Source organism: Onychomys torridus, chromosome X, assembly GCF_903995425.1.
Source record: "Onychomys torridus chromosome X, mOncTor1.1, whole genome shotgun sequence".
In the NCBI taxonomy this organism is placed as follows: Eukaryota; Metazoa; Chordata; class Mammalia; order Rodentia; family Cricetidae; genus Onychomys; species Onychomys torridus.
Window position 1 is genome coordinate 91,906,793 of NC_050466.1, and position 22,220 is coordinate 91,929,012.

Below are 22,220 nucleotides of genomic sequence, written 5' to 3' on the forward strand. Positions count from 1 at the left end.
GAAAAACCTGGAGCCAGATATTGGTGTGAAAGCTGAAAGATCAGAGAAACAGAACAAGCCACAGCCAACTTCATTTCACCAACTCCTCAGCCAATCCTGTTTCCACAAATCCTCAGACTGAAAGCCTCTGAGTTCTCACCCATGAGGGTCTCAGTTGAACTGCTGCTTAGTTCCTGTCTTCTCATGCCTTATGCCTTTCTCTGCCCAGCCATGTCACTTCCTGGGATTTAAGGCCTGTATGCTTTCCATGCAAAGGCATGAGATCTCAAGTGCTGGGATTAAAGGCATGTGCTATCTGACTATGTTCCCAGTGTGGACTTGAACTCACAGAGATCCAGACAGATCTCTGCCTTCCAAGAGATAGGATTAAAGGGGTGTGTGTGCCACCACTATCCAGCCTCTATGTCTAATCTAGTGGCTGGCTCTGTCCTCTGATCCCCAGATAAGTTTATTAGGGTACACAATATATTGGGGTACACAATATATCACCACATATGTGTATATATTAAGTTGACTAAAATGTTAGAAACCCCATTAAGTGCTGGTAAGGAAAAGGAGTAAGTTTAACTCTCATATATTATTACTGGTGAGTAGGCAAATAACAGTGTTTTCTGAAAAACATTTGGAAGTTCAATTTATAAATTTTATAAAATTAAACAGAAATGTACTCTGTGGTCCAGCAATCCTATTTGTGCAAAATAACTTAAGGTTGACATTCACAGTAAAAGTCATATATAACTTTTATTGCTGTTTTACTTGTAATAACTAAAAATGGAAGCAACGTTGTAAATTGATAGATAATAATCCATGATTTAATAGAGTGCTAATCAAGAATGAGATTGAATACACTTGTGACATATATAATGAAGGTAAATTTAAAATTCATTATACTGAGTAAAAGAAACTAAATTCAAAAGGCTATATAATGCAAAGCTCCACTTATAATATTCTAGATAATGCAAAACTATAAAGATGTAAAAACATCAGTTATTTCAATGACTGGGGTAGGGTTTGACTATAAAAGATAATCAAGAAATTTGGAGTTTGATATAACTTTTCTTTATCTTATCTTGATTGTGTTTGTAGATATATAACGCTATTTGCACAAGCTCATAGGATTCCACTCTTTGTATGTGGCTACAGGTGTAGTGTGTGTACACACATAATAATGTATATGAGTATAGGTGAATGTTTGTACGTGTGTGGAGGCCAGAGATTGATGTTGAGTGTCTTCTTCTGCTGTGGGACGTCTTTCTGTATGCTGTGGATATGTGTTGCTCTAATTGGTTGATTAGAGGCAGGTGGGAAATCCAGGCAGAGATACAGAGAGAAGAAAGGCAAAGGGGGAGATGCCAGCTGCCACTGAAGGAGAAGCAACATGCCAATAGACCAGTAGAGCCACAGAACACGTGGCAAAACATAGATTAATAAAAATGGGTTAATTTAAGATATAAGAGCTAGCTAGCAAGAAGCCTGCCATAGACCATACAGTTTGTAAGTAATATAAGCCTCTGTGTGTTTAATTGGGTCCAAGTGGCTGTGGGACTGGGGAGACACAGAAAAACTTCCAGTTACATTCTTCAGTTGCTCTCCACCATATATTTTGAGGCAAGATCTCTTAATGAACCTAGAGCTAGCCAATTCACCTAGCCAGTTTATCTAGTCAGCTTGTTCCCACCAGGATTCCAGGAGGGCTGCCACACTCATCCTGACATTTATGTGGGTGCTGGGGTATCTTAGCCCTCAAACTTGAAACACACTGAGCATCTCCCCAATTCACAACATTATTGTTTTAAATTATTTATTTTTATTTTATGTACATGAGTGTTTTGCTTGTGTGTATGTATGTGTACTACATGAATGCCTGGTGTCCTGGAGGCCAGAAAAGATGTCTGTTAGATACCCTGGAAATAGAGTACAGGTGTGTAAGAGTCAGTATAAGACCAGGGTATAGAACCCTGATCCTCTGCAAGAGCATGGAGTACTCTTAACCACTGAGCCATCTTTCCAGCTTTGAACTTTTTTTTATTCATTATATTGTTTTTTGAGACTGAGTTTCTCTGTACATAGTTCTGGCTGTCCTGGAACTCCATTTGTAGACCAAGCTGGCCTCAAACTCAGAGACAGAGATCTACCTGCCTCTGCATTTCAAGTGCTGGGATTAAAGGTGAGTATCACCACCGCCTGGCTTCTAGCTCTGAAATTTAATCTTGTGTCTTAAATATGAACTCTTTCTCTCTCTCCCTTTCCCTCTTATGGGAATTCTGTCACTGGTCCAGTAGTCAATTGAGAGGAGCATTTTGGTCAAAGAGGCAGTGTTTTCATTGGGGATGGATGTGACAGAGGGAAAGGCAGTTTTTTCAATCGAGAAGTGAGCAAATGTGGGTCTCAGTGGTGACTTGTGACTTGGTTCAGGTTCCCCATTTGTTCTTTACTATTTGTGCACATATTTTGTTTGATAATAAACGGTGAAAAAATCATTTATCATCTGGCACCCAATGTGGGACATAAACCCATGACCCTGAGATTAAGAGTCTCATGCTCTACCAAACTGAGCTAGCCCAGCTTTCAAAAATTTCTGGTGTTGGGCCCCATAAGGCCGGGGCATGAGGCCCAGTGTAACTTCCCGAGCCTAGCTTGAGTTTGGTGACCTGTCCTAGGACATGACTTCCGCATATGAGTGACTCAGCACTACCTGACCTAGAATCGCCTCTGTCTAGTAACTGCTGAAATGACATCATCTCATTGGCCCGCTATCCTCACCCCTTCCCCCCCATGGTCACCCCAACCTATATAAGTTCACTGCTGATGCAACAAAGTGAATTCCTACTTCAACAAGACTCTTGGCTCAGCATGCTTCTCTCTGGTGGAATGGGGAGATCTGGGCTGTCTGACACTCACTGTCCAGCTCAGCCCCAGGGAAAGATAGGCTGGACCAGTCCTGCCTCAGCCCTACCTGTTGGTCAGACCGACATACTGGGAGACATTAACTGGCTACAGCCCACAACTGGATTAACAACTCAAGAACTAAGTAATTGGTTACAAGTACTTAAATAGTCCAAGAATATTATCAGCTGAAGCTGAAAGAGAATTGGCTCTGGGAGAGAAAAAAATTACAGATGCACATGTGGATTGCTTAGATCCAGAACTTGATTGTATCCTAGGTATTCTACCTTCTACCCATTGTCCTACTGGAATTCTTATGCAGAGACAAGATAATAATCTGGAATGGATATTTTTGCCACACAAACAGAGCAAAAAAATTAAAGACTTATGTAGAAAAGGTTTCTGAATTGATTCTTTTTTAATATATTTATTTATTAAAATTTTTTTCATTTTACATACCAACCCCAGTTCCCCCTCCCTCCCCTTCTCCCACCTCCTCACCTCCCTCCCACTCTACCCCCATCCACTCCTCAGAGTGGGTAAGGCCTCCCATGGTAGTCAACAAAGTCTGGCATACCGAGTTGAAGGAGAGCCTAGCCCCTCCCCATTGTATCAAGGCTGAGCAAGTATCCCACCACAGGGAATGGGCTCCAAAAAGTCAGTTCATGCACCTGGGATAAGTCCTGGTCCTGCTGCCAGGGACCCCACAAGCAGATCAAGCCACACAACTGTCACCCACATTCAACGGGTCTAGTTCAGTCCCATGCAGGTTCCCGGGCTGTCAGTCCAGAGTCAGTGAGTTCCAACTAGCACCAGTCAGCTGTCTCTGTGGGTTTCCCCATCGTGATCTTGATCCCCTCTTCTTCTTTTTTTTTTTTAATGCCGAATGCCATTTACTGAAGGAGGGAGGAGGTCTTAAATACAGGCTTACAGCACAATGGAGAACCCCGGAGGGCAGAAGTTCGCTTCTGATTTTTTTTTTTTTTTTTGAGTGAGGATCGAACTCTGGGCCTTGCACTTGCTAAAGGCAAGCGCTCTACCACTGAGCTAAATCCCCAACCCAGCTTCTGATGTTTTACAATCTTGCATCTAAGCTGTTAACACATATCAGAGCCCATATTAATCTGCCAGGCCCTCTAGCACAAGGTAATGATGAAATTGATCAGTTATTAATAGGAAATGTGCTCAAGGCCTCAGAATTTCATATAAAAACATCTAAAAACCTGTGGACAAATGAAGCATTGAAAAAAGAAGGGAGAACCATCCAGGAAAAAATTACCAAGAAAAGGAGTAATCTGGCGAAATGGAATACAATGCTTCCTACAGGGTAAAATTTCATAAACCTTTCAAAATGTGTGTTTTTCTGGTTTCTACAGACATGTTAAACAGGTAGTCTTTATGTAGTCCTGACTCAATTAAAAATTAAAGCTGGCTTTGGAGTTGAAGTGTGGCTCTCTCCTTCTCTAAACCCAAGAATGTTTGTTAAAAGAAAATTCAAAGTCTCCATCTCATATCAGAAGAGCCACCTGGTATGGGACAGAAGAAAACAAAATCTAGGGACTATTATGTTGTCACTAATCTCATGCACTTCAAATTAATTTTGACTCTTTAAAACTTTTCTTCAGGTATAAATGCTATCTCAATATTTAAACTTTCTGTTTTGATATTAATGATATTATAAAGTACTAACTAATTCTAACTTTAAGTTTCATGTAGTCTCTTGTATGTGATTTCAGGCCTGAATTTAAATAGATATTTAGGAATTAAGCCTGGATATCCTGGGTGTATTTAATAGATCATAGTCCTTTAATGTCCCTAAGATTTGCAGCATATGGCATTTAATATGTTTAAGTTTTCTACAGTGAACAATAAACATTCCTAACAGTGATCTCTGAAGTCGTTAAAAAGTTGATGGGGCCCCTCAATGATGATCCTACCTGGATTGTGATAATGCCACTAAGCCAATAAACTCCACACAAAGATCGACTTTGGACTACAAACTGCTCAGGATAATTCCAAGGTGGCTAGCTGAGATGGCCCACCCTCATGCACTATGCCAGTCAGAACTTCAGATAAGCCCTATGCTTTCCCATCACTCAGAGACTGGCAACAAATGATACAGCTAGTCTCCCAGGACTGACCATTGTTTTGATTTTTTTCAGGGTCCCCTAGAGATGTTGTTGCCCCACAGACAGCAGGAAGTAATTTTTAAGAAAATGATGCTCACATTCCCAAGAGGTGGGGTGGGTAGTTTTTGGTCTTTCACTGGGTTTTGGATATTTGTCATCATGTGAGGGCAGGGGTTGGTTATAAGTTGTTATTGGATATGGTCAAAAAAGGGGGAATAGATATGATAGATTTAAAAGGTAGATTATTTAATCTACTTTCTAACTAAAAAGCAACTCCTAGTCTTAAATAATTTACATTGGTATGGATTTTTATACATTGATACAAATTTAAGGTTATTTTTGTTATACTGTATATATATTTCTACTTCTGTTTAAGATATTTTTGTATATTGTTACAAATTTGAGGTTAAGCTGGCAGTGGTGGCGCATGCCCTTAATCCCAGCACTCAGGAGGCAGAGGCAGGTGGATCTCTGTATGTTCCAGGCCAGCCTAGTCTACAAAGCAAGCTCCAGGACAGGCTCCAAAGCTACACAGAGAAACCCTGTCTCAAAAAACAAAACAATAACACCAACAAAACAAAAAACAAAAAAAACAAATGTGAGGTTATTGTCCTTGTACTATATAAATCTGTTTCTATTTTTGCTTAAGGTATTACCTATATAGCTTGGACCTATACAGCTTGTTAATTATGCAATGTGAAGTTTTGGTCCTTAAAAGCTATTTAGGATAATAAAGAAATATAGGCTAATAGTCACCCATAACCATCAAACTTATGGTCATGTTAGTTAGGTTTTCTAAGTATACAGTGATATATTTCAGATAGACAGGTAATCTTCAAACACTTTAAAGACCTACAGAATATGGCATTTAAAATGTTTTAATAACTTAGACTTTTCTCAACATGAGATGCATTTGCCCTAGCCCCCTAGCCTGCACTGATCTACTTCTAAAGAGGATGATGGGCACTGAGGAAACTCCATATGGAGTTTGCTTTCTTTGTGCCATAAGCTAGCCATTAGGGCAAGAAACTGTCCTTGCCTCAACTGCTGGCAGTACCCTGTCCAAACTGGACCAGCAGGACACAAAGAAAAGCAACTTTGCTGAGCTTTGCCAAGATAGGGTAGGACAGTCCTTCAAAATTTCCTGCTTCTGAAAAAAGTCTGTCAGATATTCTAGGCCTATAGGCAAAAGATGGTTGCCCCAACATTGCAGAGGAATCTTGAGTGACTGTCTAAGCAGCCAGCTGTTTCTGTCATTTCTCACTTTTTTGGAAGTCACTTGTTTGCACTTCCTGCTTACTCAGGTAATAGGTCTTTGATGGGGCTGAAGACTAGTTACAGTTACAGTTACAGTTACAGTTACAGTTACAGTTCTCCTGAATCGTGGCAAAAAGTATATTAGGTATAAAACTTTGGACTCTTCAGGAGAGGACAGATAATCGAGTAATCTCTATAAATCCTTCAATTACTTATGGACTGGACAATGAGAATGCATTTCTTAGCTGATAATCATTCTTGTTGTATGTAGTTTCATTTTGTTAAGGTTATTACCTTTCTTTTCTATTTGGACAATATTTGATAATGATTCTTATTGTATATAGTTTTATTATGTTAGATTTAGAACCTTTCCTTCTTAATTAGACAAAAAGGAGAAAATGGTACTGGAATTCTATCACTGGTCCACTAGCCAATTGAGAGAAGTGTTTTGGCCCAGGAGGTAGGGTTTTCATTGGGGATGGATGTGACCAAGGGAGAGGTGGTCTTTTCCAGTGAGTATCGAGTAGTGGCAGATGTAAGCAGTAGTTTGTGAGTCAGCTCATGTTCCCCATTTGTTCTTTAATATATGTGCACGGATTTTGTTTGATAATAAATGGCAAATAAATCATTTATCATTTTTCTCTCTCTCCTTTCCCCTCCTTCTCCTTCCCCCATCTCTCTCTCTCTATCTCTCTCTCTCTCTCTCTCTCTCTCTCTCTCTCTCTCTCTCTCTCTCTTCCCCTAAAGTTTCACTTTATAGCCCAGGCTTGCCTTGAATTCAAGATACTTCTGCCTAAACCACCCAAGTGCTGGTATTACGGGCATACACAACCACTCCCAGCCCCAAGTTTTTATGTCCATACTATAGCTCAACAATCATTACTATGTTAGGGGAAAGAAATGGTGGAAAGGGGTGATAATTAAAAGTATAGTCTGTGAGCTCAAAGCAGCCACTGAGTTTGACAATGAACCATGATTTGCATCTTTTCACATGACTTCTCCTCTACCAAGAATTTCCTTTCCCAATTTCTCTGCCTAACATTGAGTATGGACATCATATATTTGGCAAAGCATTCCCCACCTTTCACTATTTCTCCACCCCCTCCTTCATTTCTCCAGTCACCCTGGTACTTTCACAGCACTTTACACCCCTCTGTCACAGCCATTCTGGCATTAATTACAAATATTTGTCTTTATTTGTAATTAATTATAAATAATTGTCTTTCTCATTGGACCTATGACTCCTTGAAAGCATGGATTATGTGTTTTTTTTTTTAATCTCTAGAGTCTAATAGAGAGGATGGTGAAAAGAAATCAGTAAGTATTTGGCAAATGAATAGCAAAATGGAGCTTCTAATATGAGCCTAAGTTTTTGAAAAGACACTAATTGCATTTGTGGAAATAACTATATACAGGGCACAGTTACTTTGGTAGAATGTAAATAGAATTCTATTATGAGACATTTTTGCTTCTTTTTTTTTGTGGAGCTGAGGATTGAACCCCGGGCCTTGTGCTTGTTAGGCAAGCACTCTACCACTGAGCTAAATCCCCAACCCTTGCTTCATTTCTTAATCAGTTAATTATTCCATACAAGTTGTTTATTTTCATTTTAAACAATAGATGAGCAAAGTCTCTGAGGAGCAGACGGGTCTATTTACTAAGGGTGTTCAAGTACATCCTAGCTTGAAGGGAAAGATGACTCATAAAAGAAAAAGAAAAACAACAATAACTGAAAGAGGACTGAGTCACCTTTAATAGCCACCCACAGAACTGCAAGGAAACAAATATGTTACATTCAACAAGCAAGGGAAATCAATGATGTTCTTTATGATAAAATGTTAAATACTTGAGATACCAATCTATAAAAACTATACTTCTTTTGGCTTAAAGTAACTCAATCTATGCTAGTAAGTATGTGTCAATGTCTCCTTGCTTATACAATACACTATTATAGAATACTTTCAGATTTCCTCACTGTTTTATATATATATATATATATATATATATATATATATATATATATATGAAAATGAACCCTATTCTTCTTGCATATCATATCCTCTCTGTCCAGACAGACCTTGTGCAATTTGTGCCAAGGTATAGCCTTGTCTCCCTTATCCTTTCTCCCATCTACATAACCTCCTCAAACCCCTAGGTCTATCCCAGGTGCCACATCAGTGCCCTCACCTAGTCTGGCCACTCCTGCTTATGCTGCTCCCCATCTACAGGCCCCTTGTGTGCCCCACACAATTTCTCTGCCTAGCCTCACACTAGAGTCTCCTGAACATCTTGCATTAGGGTCTGACATGGTGAGTCCAACAGATCCTTCCCTCCACAGACTCTCTTCAGCTCCCAGATCCACCCCCAAACTCCAGGCTAGGATCACAATACATACCCTACATGTCAATCCAGTCCTCTGTGTCTACCTGACTTCCTTCCACTTAAACTATATCCAACCCTTAGGCCCAGCCCAGCCCACACTCTGTACTCTCTGTGCTCCTCCACAAACTACTGTGTCCATTTCAGACACAAGACCAACAGAAGAGGTCCATGTGCCCAGATTTCATTACAAAAATACAACCAATATGAAAGATCGAGCAGTATCTTAAAACTTCATCAAACAATTCAGAATTTAAAGCAAAGAAAGAGCTAATGAACTTAAAGAAAATAATAATTGTCTTAGTGATGATCAAGAAAGCATAAACATAAAGCTAAAGGAAATAACAAAAGCAATCCAGAATTTGAAAAGAGAATTCAATAAAGAGAAACATTGAAAAGAACTCAAGCTGAAATAAAGATAGAATTGAAAAACCCAATAACTCAAGTAAGAAACTCAAGGGAAAGCCTTCCAAGTTGAATGAAACAAGAAAATAAAGATCAGGACTTGAAGATAAAGTTGAGGATCTAGACCAAATAAGCAAGGACTATAAAAAAAAAAATACTTCTAAAAACATAGGAAAAGAATTTTCAGGAAATGTAGGACACCAAGAAAAGATCAAATCTTCAAATTATAAGTACTGATGAGGAAGAAGAATCCCAGGTCAATGGCATAAACCAGATCTTCAGCAAGATCATGGAAAAAAACTCCAAACTAAGAAAATGTGCACTCATACAAATACAAGAAACACGCTTAACACCAAATAGACAAGACCATAAAAAGAAAATCTCCACAGTGTATCATAGTTAAATCACTAAGTATACAAAAACAGAGAAAGAGTATTAAAAGCTTCAAAGCTAAAACATAAGTCACATAATACAGGAAAGCCTGTCAGAATAACAGCTGATTCTCAGTGGAACCTTTGAAGCCCAGAAGAGTCTGGAGCAAAGCCTCCCAAATCCTAAAAGACCACAACTGTCCATGTACACTACTGTAGGGTTGGCGCAACCACAATACTACCTGCTGTAGTTGAAGGAGAAAGAAGAACTTTCCATGATATAAAAAACAGCCTTTAAAAAAAAATCACATCCAGCAGACCAAAACTAAAGAAAACACAAGAAGCAATACTTCTGGATGAAAAGAGGAACAAGCACAGATAAGAGACTGTAGAAAGAAAACAGATAAAACCATAATTTCTTAAACACAAAATACCCTGAGAACACAACACCAAAAACCAACAATACAATGACTACAACCAACAGATACATTCTAGCAATATCTTTAAAAATGAATGACCTCAATTCTTCAATCAAAAGACACAGACTGAATGAATGGATCAAGAAACAATAGCTGTCTGTTTGTTGTCTAAATGAAACAAATCCTAGCTTTAAAGATAGGCAGCACTTTAGAGTGAAAGTATGGATGGACAAAAGTACTCCAATTAAATGTGACCAGGAAAGCAAGCAAGCCCTGCTATTCTAATATCTGACAAAACAGATTTAAGAGTAAAGCTAATCAGAAGAGATAAAGAAGGACACTTCTTTAGCTCCCTGGCTACAAATATTCAGATGTTAGTATACAAAGTGGAGTAACTACAGGAAACAAGAAAGTAAAAAGGGATCATATTAGGGAAGCAATAGAAATGGAAATAGCAGTATGCAAATTATTTGAATAGGGAAAAATGAGAGGGCCTTAATTAGGGAGGGGAAGGGTAACAAATACAGAAGAAGGAGGGGGAATGGTTAAATAACTGTAAGAATGTCTGGAAAAATCATAAAGAATCATTATTATCTATTTATCTAAAATTACATATCATACATACATGCATACATACACATATACATACATACATACACACATGTATACATTGTTTATTCATTTTCACATCCATACTAATAATGAATGGATCACCCAAGAGCCAACACACACACACACACACACACACACACACACACACACACACACACAAACACCAAACACCAAACACCAGGCAGGAGAAACCTCCTCTTAAGATATAGATGAGAGCTGTCCAAGAGACTCCCAAAACATTGTAGGCTATTGTTGTTGCCCTTGATTGCCTCCCAGAGATTGAAGGTGAATCCATATTACTGAAGACACCAACTTACATCAGACACAGGACCTAGAAGATCAGAACTGGATCTGACCTGAAAGCCTCCTCCCTGAGGAGCTTTTATGTTATCAGTAGGTGCCATGCAAGCTTCCAAGAAAGGGAAGCAAACAGTAGTCCTACACAGCTATGATGTCTATGAACTACAACAATGACCAGCATGGCACAATAACCCTAAGGATGCAGGAGTGGCATGCATACCTTTGTGGTAACCAATAGCTCTCTAATTGGACTTAAGACCTTCTTAACAAGAGAGAAATCATGCCTGGTACTGGAAACCTAACCAGTTACCCATGGCTAGTGAAGTCATAGATCTTAGAGGAGAACCTACAACCATCATGTTACAAAACCAGCATAATCTTTAACTATATCATAAATATTATTTGTTCTTTTCCCTGCAGATAAATATAGATCTCACCCCTCATCAAGGAAACATCTCTTTACAACAGGAGACCATTACAAAAAAAACCACAACCAATCAAAATTCAAAGAACAAGTGATTGTTTCATGCCCAGCCCCAGCTGATATATCTACAACACAACTCCTGTGCAAAGGCTTAGAGATCATAGCAAAAGGGAACTGGGCAGAAAAATTGTAAGAATCAGAGGAATAGGAAGTTTGCTGTGAGACTGGGTTTCCTAGAAATGCCAGAGAAGCTGTACCTGTGAAGTCTCATCAACGTGACTGCTTACACAAGACCTGAACAAGGATGACAAGGAACAATAGACAACCAGCAAATGCTGAAAGCAAGAGAAATTGTCTCCTCCCAGGAAGAGCCCCACAGTTGGTTACCCAATACCAAATGGTTAGTCCTGAAATCATATACATATACATACAAGTAACATGTTATAGACTGAGAAGGTTGAGTTTATATATTATGCTATGTTATAAAACACAACAATTAAAGAAAAAGAGACAATGAATTTGAGAGATCAAAGGGGTCACATTGGAGAGGTTTGAGGGAAGAAAGGAAAGAGGAAAAATTATGTCAGTATATTTTAATTTCAAAAAATAAAAAATTGGGGCTGGAGAGATGCCTTATAGGATAAGAGCACCAATTGCTCTTCCAGAGGTCCTGAGTTCAATTCCCAGCACCCACATGGTGGCTCACAACCATCTGTAATGAGATCTGGAACCCTCTTCTGTATACATAATAAATAAATCTTTAAAAAATATTTTTAAAAAAGTAAAGGTATAATTCCATAAAATAAAATTATGTGTATAAACAATCATAATGATCTGGGCTTCTGTGAAACATAGTGGCCACCTGGGACAGTAACACAAGGACCTACATGATGAAAGGAGAGAACTGACTTCTATAGATGGTTCTTTAACCTCTAAATGTGTGTCATGGCAAGTGTGTGCCCCAATCTAATACATCATGACTATATGAAGGAAGAAGGAGGTTTTCATGAAGATGAGGTGACTGAGTTGGGGAGCGGGGAACAACTTATTTAGCTAGAGTTTTCCTGCCTGGCCCACAGTCAGGACAAATCTCTCTTACCCTCCAGTCCCACAGTCACTCAGACCCAACCAAGTAAGCACACAGACACTTATATTGTTTACAAATTGTATGGCCGTGGCAGGCTTCTTGATATCTGTGTCTTCTATCTTAAATTAACCCATTTCTATTAATCTATAAGTTGCCACGTGGCTCATGGCTTACCAGTACCTTACATCTTCCTTGTCATGGCGGCGGCTGGCAGTATCTCTCTACCCAGCCCTCCACTTCCCACAATTCTCCTCCTCCTTTTCCCACCTACCCTATACTTCCTGTCTGGCTACTGGCCAATTAGCACTTTATTTATTTTAACCAATCAGAGTTACATATTTGACATACAGAACATCCCACAGCACTTCCCCTTTTCTTTTTTTCAAAAAGCTAGGTTTTAACTTTTATATAGTAAAATTTCAGAAAACAAAACAATTATCAAGCAAGAATTACAGTTACAATATTAAAGAAGATATCCTATCTATCTTATATTTGTGAGTCTAAGGTTTTATATCTAACTTATCTTTTATCATAACTGAGGAAATTATAACTATCTAGTCTTCAACCACATCAAAGACCTCAGAAGGATATATTACCTGAGAACCAGGAGAAGGATGCAAGCAACTTTTGGGAGTCTTGTAGGATAGACAGAGACAGCTGGCAGCCTGGACAGTCACCTAATGTTCCTTTGTAAAGTTGGGGCATTTGTCTTCAGCCCACAGGGCTAGAGTCTCTTGGTCACTTTTTTCAGTGTCCTGTAGAATGTCTGGCAGTTTCCTCTGCGAAGCAGGAACCTGAAGGACCATTTTGTCAAGCAAAGTTCAGTGGTCACCTTTCTATGGGTCCTGCACGTCCAGTTGATCGAGCAGTCCAGGCAAGAACAGTTTCTTGCCCAAATGGCTATTTTTGCCAAGGTGAAGATAAACTCCATATGAAGTGTCTTCAATGTCCATCCTCCTCTCTGAAGTAATTCAGTGTTGCCAGGAGCAGACATGTCTCACTGTCCAGAAAGTCTAAATTTTAAAAATATTTTAAATGCCATATTCTGTAGACCTTTGAAGTGTTTGAAGATTACCTGTCTATCTGAAATATATCTATTTATACCTAGAAAACTTAACATGACTATAAGTTTGACTATTATAGAAGACTAATTGATCTGTATTTCTTTTTTTTTTAAGCTGAGGATCGAACCCAGGGCCTTGCGCTTGCTAGGCAAGCACTCTACCACTGAGCTAAATCCCCAACCCTGTATTTCTTAATTATCCATTACAATCTAAATGAGTTGCATAAACATAATACCTCAAACGAGAGTAGAAATATATATACAGTATAACAAAATCAACTTTAAGTTTGTATCAATAGACTAAAATCTATACCAATGTAAGACATTTTAAACAAGTTGTTGTTCTTTAAAGTAAGTTCATTAATCTACCCTTTCATCCTATTATATCAATATCATATGCCCTTTTTTTCCTTTAGAAAGAGATCACATTTATAGTCAACCTGCTTTAAAGAAAAATATTGGTTTTTCTCTGTCCCACACCAGAGGGCTCTTCTGATTTGGGACACAAGAATCTCTTAACCTTTTTATTTTTAGCAATATGCCTGGGTTTAGAGAAGGAGTGAGCCAATTCCATCTCCAAAGCCAGCTTGATAATTTTGGGAATTTGGGCGTAGTTTCTCTTACTACTTCTTGCTGGAGGGGGGCGCTGTATCTTATGGGGACATAAAGAAAATTTTAGGATTATGGAGTAGTCCATGAGGGTAAACCTCTGAGCCAGTTGCCTTGAAACCATTCCAGGTGTTGGATCATCTGGGCCATGGTATCATCGGAGACCTTTCAGGTGGTCTTGGCTGATCAAACCTGATGTATCTTAATCTGGAACAAATCCATAGCCTCTGGCTTTCTGCAAAAGCAGAGACTCTTTTCCAAAGCAACATATCCTTATATCCAAATTTTGAAGTCAAGTTACCTTTAAAATTTACATATTTGTTTAACTCAACAGTTTTACGATCAAATCTTTTTTTGTAGTTAAAAATCCCAAAGACAACATAAACCAGATTGTCTGTGTAATATCCATCTTTGTAAGACTGAAATGTCACTGTGGCTGCTGGCTCCACCCACCTCAGCTTCCCAACATGGCGGTGGTACAGTTTACTGCCAGCTCTGGGTCTGGAGCCATGTGTACCATCAACTATCAGAAGCAGTTCTATCAAAGCAGTGCATAGCCCAGAAACCTTTTTTTTTTTTTTTAAACTGGCAAAGGCTAAATCCACCATGCAGCAGAGTAAAGTGCTGCTTGTAGACTCCTCTTTCCCGCCACACTGCAGGTCAGAGGCACACGCCAGGAACCCGCCATAGTAGCTCAAACTGGCGGGCTGCCGCTAACTTGAGAGACAACTAGGAAGCTGTTTTTAGTTCCGTTTTAGAATCTTTTTTCTCAGGCTTTAGGTGGAAACTCTTGCCAAAGTGTTGGGTGCCATTTGTAGCTAGAGCTTTCCTGCCTGGCCCACAGTCAGGACAAATCTCTCTTACCCTCCAGTCCCACAGTTGCTCAGACCCAACCAAGTAAGCACACAGACACTTATATTGTTTACAAACGGTATGGCCATGGCAGGCTTCTTGATATCTGCGTCTTCTATCTTAAATTAACCCATTTCTATTAATCTATAAGTTGCCACGTGGCTCGTGGCTTACCAGTACCTTATATCTTCCTTGTCATGGTGGTGGCTGGCAGTATCTCTCTACCCAACCTTCCACTTCCCACAGTTCTCCTCCTCCTTGTCCCACCTACCCTATCCTTCCTGCCTGGCTACTAGCCAATTAGCACTTTATTTATTTTAACCAATCAGAGTTACATATTTGACATGCAGAACATCCCACAGCAAACTTAAATTTGGTGAAGGAGTTGAATGCTGTTGCCAAGGTTCCTGACAACTATGTAGAGATGTCAGCCAGTTGGGTGACAGTTTTTCTAATAGCATTTACCACTGTGGCTTTATTAACAATAATAATGGAATTCTCAGTGTATGGAGATATATGGTTGAAATACAAATATGAAATAGACAAGGACTTTTGTAGCAAGTTGAGAATCAACATAGATATATCTGTGACCATGACGTGCCAGTATGTTGGAGCAGATGTACTGGATTTAGCAGAGAAAATGGTTGCATCCACAGATGGTCTAGTTTACGGACCAGTAGTATTTGACCTTTCATCACAGCAGAGAGCATGTTACAGCTGACTCAGAGTAGGCTGCAGAAGAGCATTCATTTCAATATGTGATACTCAAAAGTGCTTTTAAGGCATATCAACAGCACTCCCACCAAGGGAAGATGATTCATCATGCTCTCCAGATGCACGCAGAATCTGTGGTCATCTGTACACCAATAACGCAGCAGGGAATTTTCACATAACTGTGAGCAAGGCAATCCCACTTCCTCTAGGACATGCACATTGGGCAGCACTTGTCAACCATGATTCTTACAGTATTTCTCACGGAATAGATCATTTTTCTTTTGGGGAGCTTGTTCTAGGAATTATTAATCCTTTGGATGAATCTGGAAAAAAAATGGCTATAGGTGACAGACAACCAGATGTTGAAATATTTCATTGCATCTGTGCCAAGAAAACCTACGAACATATAAGATTTTAGCAGACATCCATCAGTTCTCTGTGACAGAAAGGGAACAAGCATGCTCCAGGCAACCATGGAGTCTCTGGAATACACATGAAATGCTCTCTCAGCTCTCTCAGCTAACAGCTCTTTGCCAGGCTTTGTGGATTCTTTTCAACAATAGGCATATTGCATGGGACTGGGAAATTATAGTAAAAATAATTTGTTGTCATTTCAGACTTGGATCCTTCCAGCTCATCTATTCTGTGCTCTTTGATGATAGCCACACAGACAACCACTTATCTTTTTAGAAAATAATACATATTAGCACCTCCTGAGTGGAGAAAAAAAAACCCTTTGCCTGAAACATAATACCTTCTAAATAATAAAATGTTGAACAATATATTCAAAGAAAATATGAGAACCTGAAAACATGCTTATTTTTAAAAGAAAGGAAAAAGGAAAAAAACAACAGACTGAAGTCCTGTATATGTTGTGTCTGTTACACAAGTCCTAGAAGAAATTATGCTGCTAATGGTGAGTCAGCCCAGGCAAAGTGACTGGTGAACACGCACGGCAAATGGAAAACAGAGCCTGGAGGACAGAAGTGAAGCCATATTTAAAGAAAAGGGTGTTGATAAATGCAAATGTATGCATTTAAAAAAATGATGTCAGAATAAAATGTGTAAAACATTTAAAAAATCAGAATGAGAGTTGGGCAGTGGTAGCACATGCCTTTAATCCCAGCACTCGGGAGGCAGAGGCAGGCGGATCTCTGTGAGTTCAAGGCCAGCCTGGTCTACAGAGCAAGCTCCAGAACAGGCACCAAAACTACACAGAGAAACCCTATCTGGAAAAAGAAAAAAATGACTATATGGGTTGTACTGAAGAGTAACAAAACCTGGTATTTTGATCCTTGGGACCTTATAAAAACATTTTCTGTTGACTCAGTAATCAATAGGTAACTTCTGTACATTAGGTGCTATTACCGAATGTGTGAGCTTTCAGGAAGTGAAGCAGGGAAAAACATCCCAAACAGAAAATAGTAGTATGTAAATAATAGAAATTACACAGACAGTTTTTAGGGAGCCAGTTTCAGGGACTGGCATAGAAGATGCATGTGACAGATAGGCTTAAAAATACAGCAATTTGGGTTGGGGATTTAGCTCAGTGGTAGAGTGCCTGCCTAGCAAGTGCAAGGCCCTGGGTTCGATCCTCAGCTCTGAAAAAAAAATACAGCAATTTGGTACCATTTCAAAATAATTGTGTGCCTTTCTGAGAAGCCAGAGATTCACAAAAACAAAGAAAAGGTCTCACTTGAAGGTCTCATTAATCTGCCACAGCTTACTAAGAATTCTACATACACTCCAGATTATTTGCCTCTCTGATCAACAAATGATAAACATATAGTCAGTTGACTTTACAGAAGATATAGCTAAATATTGAGACACATTTGTCCTACCTTAAAACAAAACTCTCTTCAGTAACCTGAGTAAATCCTCCAGAAGAGAACAATTATCCTTCAAAAAATGTATGTGCTTCCCCAAAATAAGCACACACAAATATGGGCAATACCCACAGCTTAAAGGTTCAGCTGCAAATAGAAACTCAGCTTTCAGGGCTGCAGAGATGGCTCAGCAGTTAAAAGGACTGGCTTCTCTGGAACCAGGTTCCATTCCCAGCACCCACATGGTGGCTCACAACCATCTCTAGTAGGATCTGATGCCCTTCTCTGGCTTAAAGATGTACATGCAGACAGAGAACGCATACATAAACTAAATAAATAAATCTTTTTTAAAAAGAAAGAAACCCAGTTTGTTCCTTTCAAAAACATACACATGGGCTGGTGACATGGTTTAGTCAGTAAACATGATTGTTACCAAACCTGATTGATCCCCAGAACCCATATGGTGGGTTCTGATTGATTGATTGATTGATTGATTAAATGCAATTAAAAATTAAAACATGTATACTTGCTAGTCAATACAGCTTCTCTCTGGAAGGAAAGAGGTGAGTTATGAGCATAATTGGATTTCTACTAAGTCTGCTACACTCAATCCACTTATGCAGAGAACACTGCTTAAGAAAGCAGATTCCACAGGTGATTAGTGTGTCACTGAGGCTTTTTCTGGTCCTCGAAAGCGCTCTCAGTTCCCGTTACAGAACGAGCAGGAAAGTGTAAAGGTGAAGCAGTAACACAGCCACTTCTCTAACTTCACATGTAAGTAGTTCTTTGTGGTTTTTCGAGACAAGGTTTCTCTGTGGAACCTTGGCTATCCTGGAACTTGATGAAGTTCCGGTGCCTCAGCCTCCGGAACAATGGGATTAAGGCGTGTGCCACCACACTGAGCTGTTACCTGTTTTCTTAAAGACTGCCATTGTGATTACAATTAGGTGGAATCTCAATGTAATTTTAATTCGCATTTCCTGAATGTCTAGTGTGTCAGTTACTTTTCTTGTTGTCGGGACAAAATAGCTGAAAAACAAAAAACAGTTTAAGGAAGGAAGGATTTATTCTGGCCCACAAACTGAAGATGTAGATTGACATGACAGCAGGAGTAAGAGGCAGCTAGTCACACTGAATCCCCAGTCAGGGAGCAGAGACATGCTCAAGTTCATGCAACCAGGACCCCAGTCCACAGAATGACGCCTCCCAGAAGTTACAGTGGATCTTTCCATCTCAATTAGCCTAATCTAGATAATCCTTCAAAGACGTGCTCAGGGGCTTGTTTTCATGGTAATTTTAGATCCTGCCAAATTGACAATCGATCTTAACCATCACAGCTAGAGAAGGAGAACGCTTTTTTTTTTTTTTTCATGTGTTTACTGGCCATTTGTATTTCATCCTTTGAAAACTGCCTATTTACTTCATTGATTGAGCTGTTTGATTTATGTAGGGTTTTTTCCCATTTTTTGTGTATTCCAGATATTAAGCCTCTGTCAGATGTACAGCTGGCAAAGAAATTTTCCCGTTTCTCAGCTGCCTTTCACTCAGTTGTTTCCTTTGCAGCATGACACTTTCTTAATTGCAGGAATCCCCTTTGTCAATTGTTAGGCTTATTCCCTGAGCAAGAAGAGTCCTATTCAGGAAAGAAAATCCTTGCTTGTGCTTATATCTTGAAGTATTTTCCCTGCTTTTTCTCGAGAGAGTTTTAGAGCTTAAAGTATTATATTATTGACTCTCATCCACTTGGAGTGTTGGGTTTTGTAAGAGATAGGGATTTAGTTTCATTCTTTTTTATATGGATATCCAAATCTCCCAGCATCATTTGATGAAGAAAACTGACCTTTCTCCTGTAGTTAGAATTTTCAGCCTGGCCCAGTCAGGACAAATCTCTCTTACCCGCCAGTCCCACAGTCGCTCAGACCCAACCAAGAAAGCACACAGAAACTTACACTGTATTCAAACTGTATGGCTGTGGCAGGCTTCTTGTTATCTACTTCTTCTATCTTAAATTAACCTATTTCTGTTAGTCTATACTTTGCCGCATGGCTTGTGGCTTACCAGTGTCTTTACATGTTGCTTCTCATGGCGATGGCTGGTGGTGTCCCCCAGCCTTCTACTTCCCAGAATTCTCTTCTCTCTTGTCCTGCCTATACTTCCTGCCTGGCCACTGGCCAATCAGAACTTTATTTACACAGAGCGATATCCACAGCATTCTCCAATGCATTTTTTTTTTACATCTTTATAATCAGTTGGCTATATTTGGATGGGTTTATATCATGGTCCTCCATTCTATTCTATATACCTACATGTCTCTTTCTGTGCCGTCAGCATGCTACTTTGTTCCCACGGCTGTGTAGTACAACTTGAAATCAGGTTTGGTGATATCTACAGCTTTATTCTTTATGTTCAAATTGCTTTGACTCTCCAGAATCTTTTGTGCTTCCATCACTGTCCACCCATTCCTTTGAGACAGTGTCTCAAATTAAGCCTGCAGCTAGGCTGGTGACCAGCAAACCCCAGTGATCCTTCTGTCTCTGTCCCTAACAATGCTAAGGCTATGGACACATGCACAGCCATGCCTGGGGTTCAAGCTTAGGTCCTTTTCTTATTTATCAAGTGCTCCTACTCACTGAACCACTTGTTTATGAGATTTTTTTTTTGGGGGGGGTGGGTCGAGACAGGGTTTCTCTGTGTAGCGTTGGAGCCTGTCCTGCAACTCACTCTGTAGCCCAGGCTGGCCTTGAACTCACAGAGATCCGTCTGGCTCTGCCTCCTGAGTGCACCACCACCACCCAGCTGAAATAGACAGATTTTTTTTAATGTAAAGTGCTCTGTCTACAGGTATGTCTGCATGCCAGAAGAGGGCATCAGATCCCATTATAGATGGTTGAGCTGCTATGTGGTTGCTGGAAATTACTAAGATATTTTTAAGACAACTGCAAATGGAGTTGTTTTCTTGACTTAATTCCCAACACGTTTGCTATTTGTATATGTAGTGATTTTTGTGTGTTAATTTTGTATCCTGCCACTTTGGTGAAGGTATTTCTCAGATCTAAGAGTTTTCTGATATAGTCTACTATGTATAGAATCATATCATTGTACATAAGGATGCTTTGACTTCTTCCTTTCCTGTCTGTATCCCTCTTATTTTCTTCTCTTATTGCTTCAGCCAAGACTTCAGATACTATATTGAATAAGACATATTCAAGATATATATTGAAGAAAGTGGACACGCTCACCTTGTTCCTGACTTTAATGAGAACACTTTCCCCTCACTAGTATAATGTTGATGATAGGTTTGCTGGTACAGCCTTTATTATGCTGAGATAGGTTTCTTCTATTCCTCAGGACTTTTATCATGAAGGGATATTAGATTTCATTCAAAGACTTTTCTGTGGCAATTGAGATGATCATGTGATTTCTGTCCTTGATTAAAAATTGGGGACTGATGATATAGCTCAGTAGTAGAGTATATGCATGTTGTATTATGTGCAAGGTCCTGGATTTAATCTCTAGTACACTAAGACAAACTAATAAATATAAATCAGGAGTTGTGGCTGTAGCTCAGTTGGTAGTGTGTTTGCTTAACATTCATGAAACCCATGAGTTCAATCCCCAGAATCACATAAAATTAGGCATTGTGATACCAGAATTTTGGAGGTAGTGACAGGAGGATCAAAAATTCGAGGTCATCTTCAACCACATAGTGAATTCAAGGTCAGCTTTGGCTATGTAAGATATTTTCAATGAGAATATCCCCTATGGTCTAGAGCATTTAAATACTCTTTTTATGAAGCTAGTATTACCCTGATTCCAAAACCAGATAAAAACATCACCCAAAAAAAAAAAAAAAAAAGGAAATTGGTGATGGCTAACCAGTCTCCTTGATGAACACAGATGCAAAATGCAAACTGAATTCAATAATATCACATCAAAAAGACCATCTATAGCAACCAAGTTGGATTCATTACAGAGATGGTTCAATATATGTTATCCAGCCGGGTGGTGGTGGTGCACGCCTGTAATCCCAGCACTCGGGAGGCAGAGCCAGGAGGATCTCTGTGAGTTCAAGGCCAGTCTGGTCTCCAAAGCGAGTTCCAGGACAGGCACCAAAACTACACAGAGAAACCCTGTCTTGAAAAACCAAAACAAACAAACAAATAAATAAATAAATGTTATCCAGCACGTAGGCTAAAAGACAGAAATTACATGATTATCTAAGTAGATGCCGAAAGGCATTTGACAAAATTCAACATCTATGATAAAAAATATTTTTTTATGTGAGACACTATTTACAAAACAAGGTAAAATTCAGCATTAAATATGCCATGTTTTATTGATACTCATGGGAGACCTGCCCTTTCCTAAACAGAAACAGAAGAGGAATGGATTGGGGGAGGGGGTGAGAACAGAGCGGGGTGGAGGAGGGACTGGGAGGAGAGGAGGGGAGGAAACTGTGGCTAGGATGTATAATAAAAAAAGTAAATAGATTTTTTTAATGAAGTTCAACATCAAAAATTCAGTATCTGAGCTGAGCGGTGGTGGCGAATGTCTTGCACTCGGGAGGCAGAGGCAGGTGGATCTCTGTGAGTTCGAGGCCAGCCTGGTCTACAGAGTGAGATCCAGGACAGGCACCAAAGCTACACAGAGAAACCCTGTCTCAGGGAGAAAAAAAAATCAGTATCTGGAGAGCTCTGCTTCTAAGGGCTGAATTTTTCTTCTTTACAAACTCACTCAACCCTTGTCAAGGAGTCAAGCTAGCTGCACAATCCCTCCATCTTCAAATGTTCCTCCTCCCCCAGCTCTAGTGGAAGAGACTGAGAGCCAGACGAACCTAGGGCAGTGGGACAGGCACCACAAGTCACCAAGTGGGAAGTGGCTCCTCCT

General features: G+C 39.6%; 1 pseudogene; it reads left to right on the plus strand.

Moving 5' to 3' along the window:
- LOC118574735 overlaps nucleotides 1-16,214 on the plus strand; it is a 29,853-nt pseudogene extending 13,639 nt beyond the window's left edge.
- The last annotated feature ends 6,006 nt before the right edge of the window (nucleotides 16,215-22,220 follow it).